The following is a 13,385-nucleotide window of genomic DNA, read 5'->3' on the forward strand; positions in this document are numbered from 1 at the left end:
GCAGGACTTTTAGGATAACTGCTGCTCTCAGTTTCTAGAAGGCACTGTAGTGGCAAGCCTGAGAAAGGAGAGTGAAGGGAGAGTGTTTTAGTCTGTGGTACTGCTGGCATGCAAGGCAGAGAAAGGAAAGCGGCCTTTGGGTGTGCAGGGCACAAGGAATAGGAGGGTTGTGGGAGGTAACAGTTGTGTGGTAAGGCTGCAATGGGAAGTTTGAGTTAGCAGCCAGCAAAGTAACTAAAGCACAGGGTGCTGAGCAGCCTGGTCAGCTGGGGAGGATGTAAAACAAGTGAGGAGGATGGTCCTTTAGAAGTGAAAAAGAGACTTTCCCTGAGGGTATTGCCCTGGAGGAATCTGCTTTTGTCTGCTAGTCAGGCAGACAGAGATGGGCAAGTGCTTTTGTGAGTGGGCAAAACCTTGACCAGCTCAGTTGAGGAGCTCTGGAGCTTTTAGTTTGAGAGGGGACTGGGAATTGCCGGAGGCTGGGATCTGTAATAATTCCAGAAGTTTGAGCTGCTCTGAAAAAGGAGCTGGAGCTGCTTAGGTGTAAGGGTTGTATTTTTAAGCAGGTGCCTCTAGATTGGGTCCTGCTGAAGGAGTGTTCTGTAGGGCTCAAACTTGGTCTGAAACTTTATGAGTTGTTGCTGTCTCAGCCTCTGATAAAAAATGAATAATGATAGTATTCATAAGTATTAATAAAAAAGCAGCGGCTCAGCATAATCTGGCTCCCTGTGTATGTTGTTGCAAGGGTGTGATCATCATCAGACAGCAGTTCAAGGTTGATGCCCTCAGAGGCTTTTGGAAAATGTTCTGAACTGTTGAGGTGAAGTCTCTTTTCAGGTGGTGGCACCCGTGCAGAAACTAGGACTGAGATCCTTTTGAGCCAGGAAGTATCCCTGCATCACAGGAACAGAACAGTGTCGTGGCATCCCGAAAGGGCTGTTTTCATGCCAGTGAGGTTGCAGCAGGGCTAAAATGCCATAGGCAATGACTCAAGCCTCTGCCTAGAGAGTGGTTTTATGAGTGTGAGTGAATTTGCTTTGGCAATGAGATGTGCACAGGCATTGCCAGGGCCTGGCTTTACTCTGGAAGTGACTGTTGTTAGCTGCTGCAGAATTGAAGAGACTGTGCTATGAACACCACACCAATTAGGCTGTCTCCAGACCTGAAGCTGCATTAAATCTCGTGCCACACTAGTCTCCTTTTTCCTTTGGAGAAGTAGGCCGAGTCTTTGAAATTCTGCTGCATGACTTTATTTTGGGATGAATTGAAACGCAGTTGTTTCTTTAGCTTTGCTTATTAGCATTCTGCTGGAATAGCGTCAGATCTAGGAGGATTAACCTTCCTGCTTGTTTTGTTCGCTGTGTTGATTTTGGAGAGGAAGGTGTGTTGTCTGTCTTGTGGTGTCGTGTGGTGTTCAGAAGATGCTTGAAATGTTGCTCTTGTTTGTGACCAAGCTCTTTCCCTCAGCGTAATCCCTTTGGACAGCGCTGCCAGTAGTGTGCGTACGTTTCTGAGCAGCCTGCAGGTGTTTGATCTCCTGATGGTAGAGAGAGCACTGCATTTGTTTGAGTTTGGCAGCCTGTCATCGCCCCTTGCTTTCTTCCATTCTTTCCACCCTCTTCTCCTCATTGCCGCTTCAGCATCCCTTCCTCAATCGTACTTTTGTGTCCCTGGTGATTCATGAAGACTTCATGACCACAGCGTGAGTCTTGGGTGGGTGATATCTGTCCTTCTGCTGTGGCGTGCTGTGTAACTCCTTTCATTAACGTGTTCCATATTAAGCGAGGAGAGGGCCTTTCTGAAGAGGAAGGAGAGTTCTCATCTCTGACCGAGTTCTGGCTGGGGCCCCTGAATGTGGAGGATATGAGAATGGCTGCCTGCCAGACTATATGCCAGAGAACACTTGCATGCCGTAATTCCTTACACTCCACCCTATTTCCTTATTTCCAAGTGACACTTGTGCGACATTTGTTTACTTCTGAATGGGTTCAGCTTTCCTTTGAGACTTTCTCTCCCTGTGCATTTTATTGTTGGCCGATACCTGGCAGTGAACAACTTTTGAGAAGCTGGCTTACAAAAGATGTAGTTAATAGTTGGGAAGCTGTGGAAGCCGAGGGATGTTCTTTTAATGACGCCATTACTTTGTGGCCAAGCTTGGTGACAGCTGATGAGTTCTGTTGTTGTCATCTTCTTCCTGAGACAGAAGAAAGCCCCTGCCGTTCCCGAGGAAATGAGACCAATATACTGCCTGTTTAAAAATGCTCCTGTTAGTTAAGTTGAAACAAATCTTCAGAGTACAGTAGTAGCATTGCAAATATTATTGAAGAAAATGTGCTGATTGTAACTGATACAGAAAATTATTGGTTAATTTCTTTTTCTTTTTCAATTTTGAAAATACTGAAAGGTATTCCTAGAAAAAGTTTCCCGTTTATAAAGCAGGCGTTTGTTGGGGCTGAATTACAGTTCCTTTGTAACTGAATTGGGTCAATATTCCGAAAAAGGGGAATATGTTTATTTTTGAAACAGGTCAATACTGCATGTGTTGTGCTGGCAAGGAGGAGGCTTCTTAAATGTAGAACTTGTTAAATTTAAAAGCACACCTCCACTCTCCATAGTATTGCTTCTATGTTAATTCAGGGTTAAGATATTCGTTCACTTCAGTTTCTGTGAATCTGTTAGGGCAGCGTGCTCTAAGGTGATGGGAGGGAGCAGGGGGAAGAAGGGGAGGAGGAAAAGCAAAATATCTAGAACCTGCTCTGACTCCTGCAAACTGTAATGTTATTTTTTTTTCCCAAGCCTGAAAACTGTACTTGGCGGTGGAATTGTGGCTATCTTGTTAATATTCTTCCTTCCTTTCTTGTTTTGGCCTCTCCAGGAAGCGATTCGAGTAATCCTCGGAAATCTTGATGATTTACATCCATTTTCTACAGACCACTATCTTTCTGTGTACCCTTTCTTTCCTACTTGTAAAAGAAAAGGTCCAATGACTTGTATCTGTTGGGCATTGCTTAATTTGACATTCCTGCCCAGTAGTGCGCAGATCTTTAGCTGGAGTACGACTCCTCTGAGCTTTGCAGTTTTACATTAGCTGAAGATCCTCCTCAGTTGTTGCCTTCACCAGAGAACTGCTGTATGTAAAAAGAATGTTTTGCAGTGTTTTCAGATGGCCACCCCTGCGTTCCAAATCTGATTTAGCCAGAGAAAACGAACGTGCATATATAAAGTCCCAGGAAGCCCACGTAATGCGATTGCAAGGAAAGCTAGTGCGTTGTTTCAAAAGGTTAATAAAACGTAAAGCGCTCCTTACAGGCGCAGCAGCGTTGGCCCTCTAGTAGAGAAGACCGCAGTAGTTTTCTTGTAAGGTACATTAGGATTAAGTATTGTAGTTGCTGTAGTGTAAAGGGTTACGGAGAAGTTACTCTCCTGAGGCTGTTGTTGCAGAGAAAAGTAAGTTAGTGGAAGGAGAAGCCTTTTCAGTCCTAAGGTGTGTCAGTTTGTGAATCGGATCAGGCCCTTCGGCATCATCACCTCCCGTGATTCCGAGTGCCCAGGAGTAATGAACACCCGCGTGTTTCTGCCTCCAAGGCATCCCTTTCCAGTCTCGGCAGACTGCGTTATTGCCACCCCTGGTCCTAGCAGGCAAGAACGAGATCATCCTCTTTCTCTGTCAGAAGCTGGTAGGTATGAGAGCAACTTATTCCTGTTACTGCCAGGAAGAGAAAGTAGCCCAGAGCATCGTCAGACAGGAGGCACCCAAACAAAGGAAGCCTCGTTGTTGGTTTGCTTCGCTAAAGCGCAGCCAGTTTTGCCTGCGTGCTTGCGGAGGGTTTGATTCACGAGCTTGTATTTCTGGAACTGGGAAGACCATCCACCTGCTCAGGCAGCACCGGGCCCTGCGGAGAACTGCAAGCTCAGAGGCCTGGCGTGATGAGTTGTCCTGCAAGTCTGTGTGTCGGGCTCCTCGCTGTAGCATACCTCTTAGTTAATCGCCAGCTGTGGGAGTCCTTGAAGCGAAACTCAAACGAACAATTTCATCCCTTAAAGGAACCGACTGTGTCATCTAGGCAAATCTTGGGCTCCATCTCCGGTCCTCAGGATGCAAATGGAGTAAAAGTATTCATGTTACCTGTTTCTTCCTGAGGTCAGAGGCACGTAAGGAGACTGCTGCCTGGCGTCACCCATTCTTGCAGGCATGAGCTCCTAGGTGTGCGAACTGCACCCCCAGGAAGGAACGTCTGTAACTGTGGTGTTTGTCATGTCAGTTATCTTTTGTCCTCCCATTTTGAACTGTGAAGTGAATGTAATGACGCTAGTCCTGTGAATCCTAGTCCTTTTCAGGTTTAAAAATAATATTTAAAAGAATTACTTTTTAGTTAGGAAAGCTGATGATGTTTTCTTCACAGGGTTGGGAGAGCCTGGCATGTTGTTTTTTGCGGGAAGATGTCAGGACTGAAGCCAGATGCAGTTAAGGAAACACAATGCTATGAATGCAAGCAACTGATGGGAGAGTGTCACCTGGATGAGTGTTTCTTGTAATGTGTTACTAGCGTATGGTGTCTCCTCACATCTTATTTCTCCGCTCTGTAGTTCGATGTGTCACTTGTTCAGCTGCTGCTGCTCATTAAATATAAATCTCCATTGGCAGGAGCAGTTACAGGGTCGTGGATCTTGGGCCAAGATCCTCAAAACCCCCTAGCTATGCGAGGTTTCCCTGCCGCACGTGCACTGCCTTTGTGTCCTGACGCTCTGTTTCTCCAGGAATGTCGGTATTTGCGTGGGGAGTTTCAAGGACCTGCCTGTGGACGCGATGGCCCCTACACCCCTGATGTATTCTTCTGGTGCTGCATCCTCTTCTTCGCCACCTTTGCCCTGTCAAGCTTCTTGAAGAAGTTTAAAACCAGCCGCTACTTTCCAACCAGAGTAAGTAGAAGGAGGTGGCCAGTGTCCATCTCCACACTCGTTTCCCAAAATGGCTTTCCTGGAGCACTAAGCAGTATTTGCCCTGCCTTGGTCAAGCTGGGAAACGTTGGCCTTGCAGGCCAAGCTCTCCAAGAGCTTGGATGTCCCACACTCATTTCCATGAGTGCAAAATCATTGTAGCGTTTCCCACCTGCCTCGTGACCTGCCCCAGATTGAAGATTTTGGAGGTTTGATTTTTTTTTATTTTTTTTCTTCTCCTCAGGTAGTAGGAAGTCAGGTTTCCCAAAGTTTTGGGGGTTGGGGTTTTCGGTTTGGTTTTTTTTACCCTACCTTCTGCGCATTATGTGCTCGAGTGGAAAGTAGATTCGAATGAGGAGCTTCCTTTTGAGGACTAAAGGATGCCTCAGTGCCTTGTTGCCATCCATTGTAGCTGTGAGTGTAGCTGTAGTGGCAGACATGTGTTTTCTTATTTTTAATATTATTATTATTATTTTTAGATTTTGACTTAAACCAACCCTTGTTGGCCTAGTTAAGCTTTTTTTTATTGTCTGACCCCAGATCTCACAGGGACAAACACAGCAGCAGTATCTAAGCAAGGGATCAGGCTGCATGTGCTCAGAGGGGTGGTGGGATTTGGTTAAGCAGCCTTAATGTTGTGGATGTCTGCAACTCTTGCATCTCACGTCACGGCCCTGTTTGCCATGCCCCTCTCACCTCTGGTTTCTCGCTCCAGGTACGGTCCACAGTGAGCGACTTTGCTGTTTTCCTCACCATCATCATCATGGTGCTCCTTGACTTTGTGGTTGGGATCCCATCGCCGAAGCTCCAGGTCCCCCATGCGTTCAAGGTAATGGGGTGTTTTGGCACATGGGGGTGCCACAAGGTGATGCCGGGGCAGGGCAGGGCTGAGTCTGGAGGAGATGCTGGTGGTGTGACCATCTCCTCTTCCACCTCCAAGTGCCTTTCTTCCTCCTGGAAACGAGAAGATGGCCCCAAAACTAGATACCTACAGGGGAAGTATCTAGAGGTGCTTGCAAAGAGGAGACTGGCACTGCTGAAGCCCCCGGGAGAGGGGGACATGAAGCCAGGGCTGGGAGGTGCTCTGACACAAGGAGGGAGGGGAAAATGAAAGCCAGTGGAGTGCCTGGGCTGGGAGACGATGCTGATGCGTGGGCTTTGTTGCAGCCTACCAGAGACGACCGCGGGTGGTTCATCAACCCCATAGGACCCAACCCTTGGTGGACGGTGTTGGCTGCGCTCGTCCCAGCTCTGCTCTGCACCATCTTGATATTCATGGACCAGCAGATCAGTGCCGTTATTGTGAACAGGAAGGAGCACAAGCTGAAGGTAAGGGCCTGTGAGAGATGACTCCAGCCCCTTCTGGGCTGCAGGTCTGGGGAGAAGCTCTTATTCCCGATGCTTTCTGAAGGCATTGGTTTGGGACAAGGTCAAGCTGCATGGCAGGATGCTCTCCTGGATTAACGATGATGCAGGGAGCAAGTGACAGGGCAGTTCAGATGAGCAACCTTTTGGAGGAGCAAATTAATCTTGGAGCAATAGAGAAGCGTGTTTTCGTTTTAAAATGGCAGCAGCAGCAGGTGTGGGGAATGAATTGTTTTGATGTGCTGCCAGGGATAACTCAGAGTCACACATTCCTTGCAAGTAGTACAGTTTTCTTTGTGAGTGGAAAAAATGGTTTGGTGGTTTTGGGTTGTGGGTTGTTGTTTTTTGGAGAAGTATTTATCGCACAAGCTCTGCATATCCATTGTTTCTGAACTCCTGCCAGATTTTCATGCCAGGTGCTTGTGCAAAGCCTGCATACACCCTTCCTTGTTTCCATTTCTTGTTTTGAATTCTGAAGAAGTTGACTTGTGCTCGAGCAGGGTTTGAGTCTGACTTGCGACGTTATCCTTGCTCTTGTGCTATGGGATGCTCTGTTTCTTGTTTTCCTGCCTGCAGAAAGGATGCGGGTACCACCTGGACCTTTTTGTGGTGGCCGTGATGCTCGGGGTGTGCTCTGTGATGGGGCTGCCCTGGTTTGTGGCTGCGACCGTCCTGTCCATCACCCACGTGAATAGCCTCAAAGTAGAGTCTAACTGCTCAGCTCCAGGAGAACAACCCAAGTTTCTGGGGATACGAGAGCAGAGAGTCACTGGCTTGCTGATCTTTGTGCTCATGGGCTGCTCCGTCTTCTTCACTTCTGTGTTAAAGGTGAGAGGAAAATGCAAACCACCCAACAACCGCGAGCTTGTTGGAGGTTACAGCAAAACACTCCCCTCTCTGCAGGCCTGAGTAGTTAGTTGTGGAGCGGAGGAGGAGGAGGTGATCCCAACCCTTGGGGCTTGACCCACGGTGGGAACCAGCCTCGGTTAGGCTTTGCAGCCCTTCAGGCCCCCGTTTGGTGTGCTCGAGGCGAGCAAGCAACGCAACTGCTTGAATTTTTGGGTGTCTTTCAGGCCCGCCCATGTTTATGGGTTACAGTTGAGCATATTCAGACCAGCACATCTGCTGTCTTTCAAACAGGCAGCCCTTTAGTGGCTGCAAGTTGCTCCCCAAATGCCCCGGAGCAGCCGTTCCCAGGAGCTAAACACACTGAGGTCATCCCCATGGGCTTCCTTGCACGTTCCTCCCACAAAGTAATCTCGTCTCTAGGCTAAAAGGAGGCCTGTGGCCTTTGCCTGTTGCCCCAAGAATAGGCAGAAGTGTTTCTTCTACCGCCAGAGAATGCGGCATAGGGTAGCACGGGTGAAATCGCCTGTTTTCCTCCAACCTTTCTGGAAAATAGGATTATTCTGAGGAGAGGTAACTCCCAAGTTCAGCCTAAAGCAGAGCCTTAGCTCACTCGTGCGCACAAAATCTTTAATGGTTAAAATCTGACCCATCTCTAAGCCTGAATGGAAGCTGGAAAGCTTCAAGCAATTTTAGGCAGTGCCTGTGGAAGAGGGTGGTAATACTGAAAATGCAATACAGAACAAGAAACGATTGCATTCTTACTTTTTTTTTTCTTTCCCCCCCCCCCCCAGTTTATACCAATGCCTGTGCTTTATGGCGTCTTTCTCTACATGGGTGTGTCGTTGCTCAGAGGAATTCAGGTACGGACTCTTTTACAGCGTGCAGCATGTTGGCTCCCTGGTATTTTGTCTCTGTAGCAGCAGGGAAAAAAGCAGTGGCATGGGAAAAACTTCTCGCAGAGCAAGCAATGAAACTCTTTTGTGTAAGAAAAAGATTGGTGGAGGCACAGGAGGTATATAGGGCTGGGAGGACCAGGCAAGTTCAGCGCTCTCTGTTGCAGGGTTTAGGGCAGGTCAGTGTTTGGTTACGTGAAAGCGGGGGAATTCAGTGCAAAGTGAAGGCATTTTTGTTTCAGTTGGAGGATTCCCATTAAAGCCATGCAGATGTTTTCAGTTATCCTTGGTGTGCTTCAGGCATTCAGTATCTCTAGACCAGCAAGCTGAGGTGAAGGTCACAGTCAAGGGGAGTTTGGTGGTGTTAAGTCTGTGTGCGTACGTGCGTGTGGGGGTGTGGGTTTGTAGTGGTAGAGGGACTGCTACTGCTTTATCATTCAGTGCTCTTCTTTTAATACCTAATTCCTCCTCTTTTTTTTTTTCCTCTTTTTTCCAAATGTAAACTGGGAATGTCCAAAATAAATTTTCTGTTATATTTGATGCATTCTCCACTTTCTTCTTGATCATGACCGGGTTTTTGGTCTGTTTTGGGGTCCTGGCTTTAATTCACTCTTATGTCTCTTACTGGTACGAGAGGGATGCCCTCTGCGGCAGGGCAGCATAGAGAGCGTCCGAGCAGTTGGCCTAAGGTGAAAGAAAAGCATTTGCTCCCTGCGCTCCAGTTTTACCTCTCTTGGTTGGTTTGTTTTTTGTTGTGGTTTTTTTTTTTGCTTTGGCTCTGCCATCAGCCTGGGAGCTGCAAAATGCAGAACTGCCACCTTCTTGTCCCCTGGCTGTAAACTGCATCTAAGGGAGCACTTCAGGTATTTGATTTTGAATACACTGTATGGTCACAGGAGTGGCCAGATGAGACCTGGGGCTCTGTGTCCCTGGGCTGCCCCCTCTGTTGTTCCTCCACTTTCCTTCTGTATTGGATCTGGCTGAGTTGGAGTTCCTTTACCCCACAGCAGCCCTCGTAGTGCTGTGCTCTGTACTGGTAGCTAGAAAGCTGTTGATAACACAGCAGTGTTTTGGCCATGGCTGAGCAGTGCTGGCACAGCATCAAGGCTGTCTCTCTAACATTCCCCCGCTCCCCAGTAGGCTGGGGGTGGGCAAGATCTTGGGAGGCGACGTAGCCAGGAAGAAGAGGCATCCTGGTAGCAAGTAAATCTTAGGTCCCTTCAGATGCTGGGGACCCTGCGTTCATGCAGCATTGGGCAGACCCCAGATGGATTTTCCCTTGGCACACTGTACAGATCCTGCCTGTGGAGAAGTTCCTCCTTTTGGTCATTCACGGTGTTATACAACTTTGCTTAGAAGAAAACATCTCTATGCATAAAGGATGTTCACGCGCGGACTTCTTGCTGCACTTTAGGTAACGGCAGGGCCGCGCAGGTGGCGTAATCGCTGGTACCAAGCAGGAGCTGCCTGGAGGCTCCTCTGTTACAGTCAACCAGCTCCGTTTATCCTGCGGCCAAGGGACATGTGTAGGGATGCAGCCTGAAGGCTATGCTGTACGTACAGCGCAGCACAGACCTGCACCCGCTCAGGGTAACTGTTAGGTGGATCCCTAACTCCTGGAGGTACAGTGATCTCCCAGTCAGGATCTCTGCACCAGGCTGTGAAACTGCATGGTAACTCGGGAACCAGAGAAGGTCCAGATCTGGAGGGGATGGTTAACCACAGGGCCTCACGTTGAACCTCCTCTAAGCTCGTCCTGTGCTTACAGGGTTCTCGAGCCTCCCGGGCATCTCCCAGACTGGCCGGTTACTGCCAGCTCCCTCGTTCCTGCGTTCCCCTCCCTGCCTGCCTGCCCCACTTTGGCCCCTGCAGCAGCACTCAGCTGAGCACCCTCCGTTGCTCCTGGGGAAAGAGCGTCCTCCTTGCTCTCCGTGGCGTTCCCCCAGCACACGGTGCTGTAGCAAGGACAAGGCAGTCAGATACAGACACAGCCTGTTGAACAGAGCGTCCTGCACGCAGTGCTTCCGATAGAGCAGCTCAGGAGCAAGGAGGTGAGCTGGGTGTGCTGCCTCTCACAAAGAGCATTCTACATCGGCAACCTTCCCCGTTGGACCCTCTGCAGCCTCTCTTTTTCCCGGTGTTGTAGGTGTTAGGTTGTGTGGTTAAAGGTTCATCTCCACAAACGCAGAGGAGGACAAAGGAGCAATGGCAGGCAGGGGAACCCCAGTGACCTAGGCAGAGGCAAGGGAGCACCCTGCTGTGGCTTTTGCCAGGGCTGTCACAGGAGAGGGCTCGACCACATTGCCTGGGTATGAGGCTCACCAGACAAGTATTGACTCTCCCTTGCTCACCTCACAGACTGACGGGGGGAATGCGCTTCTGTGGCCATGCCCTGCCTCTGAAGCCCGGCCGTAGACAAAAAACTGGCTCAAACTGTGAAGGTTACCAGGCAACACGTGACTGGGTGCACGTGTGCGGCAAGGTCTGTGCGTGTGAATGTCTGAAACTGAGTTCTGAGCTGTCAAGCAGAAGCCTGCTTCTTGCTACACGCAGCCAGCGTGGGCTGGTTGTAAATTTGGGTAACACCTGGAATAATCAAAAGTGGCGTGTCCCGAATCCTACAGTTAGTAAAGAGCTAGGAGAGAGAAGCCTTAATTTGGAGGCTGATCAGGCATTGTACTGCTCACATAGACAGATTAGGAAAACTGGGGGCGTGGGGTTCCAGAAAGAAGAGGTGGTGTCAAAAAGAAGGGTTCCCAGAAAGAAGAAGGGATCTTGAAGAGAAGCAAGGGACCCAGGAAGGAAAAGGTGAAGATCCTGGCTGGAGGAAATATCCTGGAAGTGGCGGAAGATCTTGGAGACCAGAGAGCCGCGTGGAGACAAGTGCCAGGGGATGCCCAGGGACCTTGACCAGCACCCTGCGAAACTGGTAAGGGCAAGCAGCTGCACAGCAGGAACCAAGGTGACGTTCTGCCTGACCTTCCCGGACCTGCAGTAGCTGGGATAGGGGAGTTGGATCAAGCAACTGCAGGATTCAGTAGGAATGCATTTCACGAAGGTAAAGAGGACACAGCAGTGGCTTGGAAATGCTGGTTGGTTTAATGGTAAAACTGGAATTATTCTGTGAACTGTGCATTCCTTTTAATATGGACTTAATTTAAAATAGCTGCTTTGAAGTTGTTCTGACTTCACCTTAATCGACACCTGCAATCTTCATCATTTTATCTCCTCCAACAGCCAAACCATACCCTGCCCCTCCCCACCCCCTGCAAAAAAAACCCCAAAACCAACCCAGGAAAAGAAAGACTTCAAGGGCAAGCTAGGCAGCAAAGTTGTGCGAGATTGGTCAAACTGCTCAAAGTTTGCCGAGAGATTGGAGCTTGCAATTCAGATGTACGTCGCTCAGCGTGGGGAGGGTAGTACGCACCTTTCACTGGAGTCAGAGGGAAAAACGGGGAGAAGGGAGCTGCAGCGTAAAGAGTAAAGGACGTGACATTCTTAGGAAAACTCTCCTTTTTCTTTCCTTTTCCTTGCTCCTTCGCTTCCAGATCTCCGTGGTCGCAGTTTGTGCTGCCTCACCTCCAGCACAGCGTGCAGAATGAAACGACGGTCACAGAATTCGTCCTCCTGGGGTTCTGCAGCACCCCAGCCCTGCAGCGCTGCCTCTTTGGCCTTTTCTCTGCCCTCTGCTCTGCCACTCTGATGGGAAACGCACTTGTCTTTCTGCTTATCTGCCTGGACTACTGCCTCCACAGCCCCATGTACTTCTTCCTCTGCCACCTCTCCATCGCGGACATCTGCTACGCCTCCAGCAATGTCCCCCGTATGCTAAGGAGCCTCCTTGGACAAGGCAGAACCCCCTCCTTTGCTGGGTGTGGGGCACAGAGCCATCTTTATTTAATCTTTGCACTTACAGCGTGCGTGCTGCTGGCCGTCATGTCTCATGTTCGCTACGTGGCAATCTGCCGTCCCCCGCGCTATGCCCTCATCGTGATCTGGAGGCTGCGCCTCACCCTTGCCACATTTCTGTGGGCTTTGGCGTTTGTATTTGGTACACTGCAAGCCTCTCTGTCTTTACACCTGCCTTTCTGTGGCCCCTGTGAGGTTGTCCACTTCTCCTGTGAAATTCTTGCTGTCTCAAAGCTGGCCTGCCCTGCCGCTCCTGCCAATAAAGTCCTGATCTTTGCTGTTTGTGTGTGCTTCTTCCTCTTCCCTTTAGCCCTAATCCCGATTTGCTCCCTGGACAGCCTGGCCACCGATCTGCGCATCCGCTCTGTGCCAGGATGGCACGAAACCACCTCCACGTGTGGCTCCCACCCGACCGTGGTGGGTGTCTTTTATGGAAACGCCATCTTTGTGTACGCGGGGCCCGGGAGCGGTAACTCCTCTGGGAGGGAGAAAGTTCTTTCCCTTTTCTACAGTCTCGTCAGCCCCAGTTTGAACCCCGTCATTGACAGTCGGAGGAACAAGCAGGTGAAGGAAGCCTTGCTGAAGCTTCAGAGAAGGAAGAGGGTCTTTCATTCCGTCTAGCTGGCGCTCTAGGCTTTCACCTGTCTCCTGTCTTTCTGCTCTGTCTTCTTGAGCTCTTGGGGAATGTTAAGTGGTTAAAACGTAACACAACACATGGGTATTCAAATGCATTTGTCTCTTGTTTCTCTGTGCAGTCTGATGAATATCATGACACAAAATGACTCATTCCTTGTATTGCAAATAACTAATTCTTGTTCCTCAGATGCAGCCGTCCTAGACAGGTAGTATGTTTCACCGGAACTGTTGACCCAAGTGGAAAAAACAGTCTTCTCGGTTCTAGCTAGCAGTCAGGATAAACTACTGTGTAGCAGGGTTTTTTTCTGAATCTACCCATTGATCCAATAAGGTATTCTTTTTCCTTACCGTATTTGTACCTCTTGTTATCCTCAGGATGCTAGAGCTTCAGCTCTACTGTTAGAAAGAAAAAGAGAGAAAACATGATGCTGCTAATGGGCTTTGCCTCTCAGGAGGGTGAACGAGCCTGTGAAGGGTTTTCCTTCTGCACACTTTTGAGCCTGACACCTCTCATGCAGGAATGTTCTCTATTCTGGAGAGTTTTTGCTCAAAGCAGAGCTGGCTTCTGCCCAGGCACTAAGTTTTCCAAGCGGGAAGGGTCTAGGGGTGCGTGGCTTTAAATAGCTGCCTGGATCCGCATCATAGCTTGTGATTTCATAATGGTCCCTATTGTGTCTCTGGAGTTGGTGCACACTGGGTGCCACTTAGCTCCTCCCGTGAGGGCTACTCCATCAGTCCCTGGGGAATCGGGCCCCTGACTGACCTGGAGGTTCAGTTGTCCCCAAAACCCAGTGA

The 13,385-nt window shown here is 49.3% G+C and overlaps 3 protein-coding genes across 5 annotated transcripts in view; 1 reads left to right on the top strand and 2 right to left on the bottom strand.

Annotated features, from left to right (window-relative positions):
* Window positions 1-13,385, top strand: part of LOC126036843 (electroneutral sodium bicarbonate exchanger 1-like) — a 720,476-nt gene that overhangs the window by 272,061 nt on the left and 435,030 nt on the right. The window lies entirely within an intron of this gene.
* LOC126036799 (uncharacterized) overlaps window positions 1-13,385 on the bottom strand; it is a 300,228-nt gene that overhangs the window by 256,382 nt on the left and 30,461 nt on the right. The gene's annotated exons all lie outside the window — the stretch shown is intronic.
* The window catches only part of LOC126036835 (U3 small nucleolar RNA-interacting protein 2-like), a 281,947-nt gene that overhangs the window by 248,529 nt on the left and 20,033 nt on the right, over window positions 1-13,385 (bottom strand). The window lies entirely within an intron of this gene.

Source organism: Accipiter gentilis, unplaced genomic scaffold (genome assembly GCF_929443795.1).
Source record: "Accipiter gentilis unplaced genomic scaffold, bAccGen1.1, whole genome shotgun sequence".
In the NCBI taxonomy this organism is placed as follows: Eukaryota; Metazoa; Chordata; class Aves; order Accipitriformes; family Accipitridae; genus Astur; species Astur gentilis.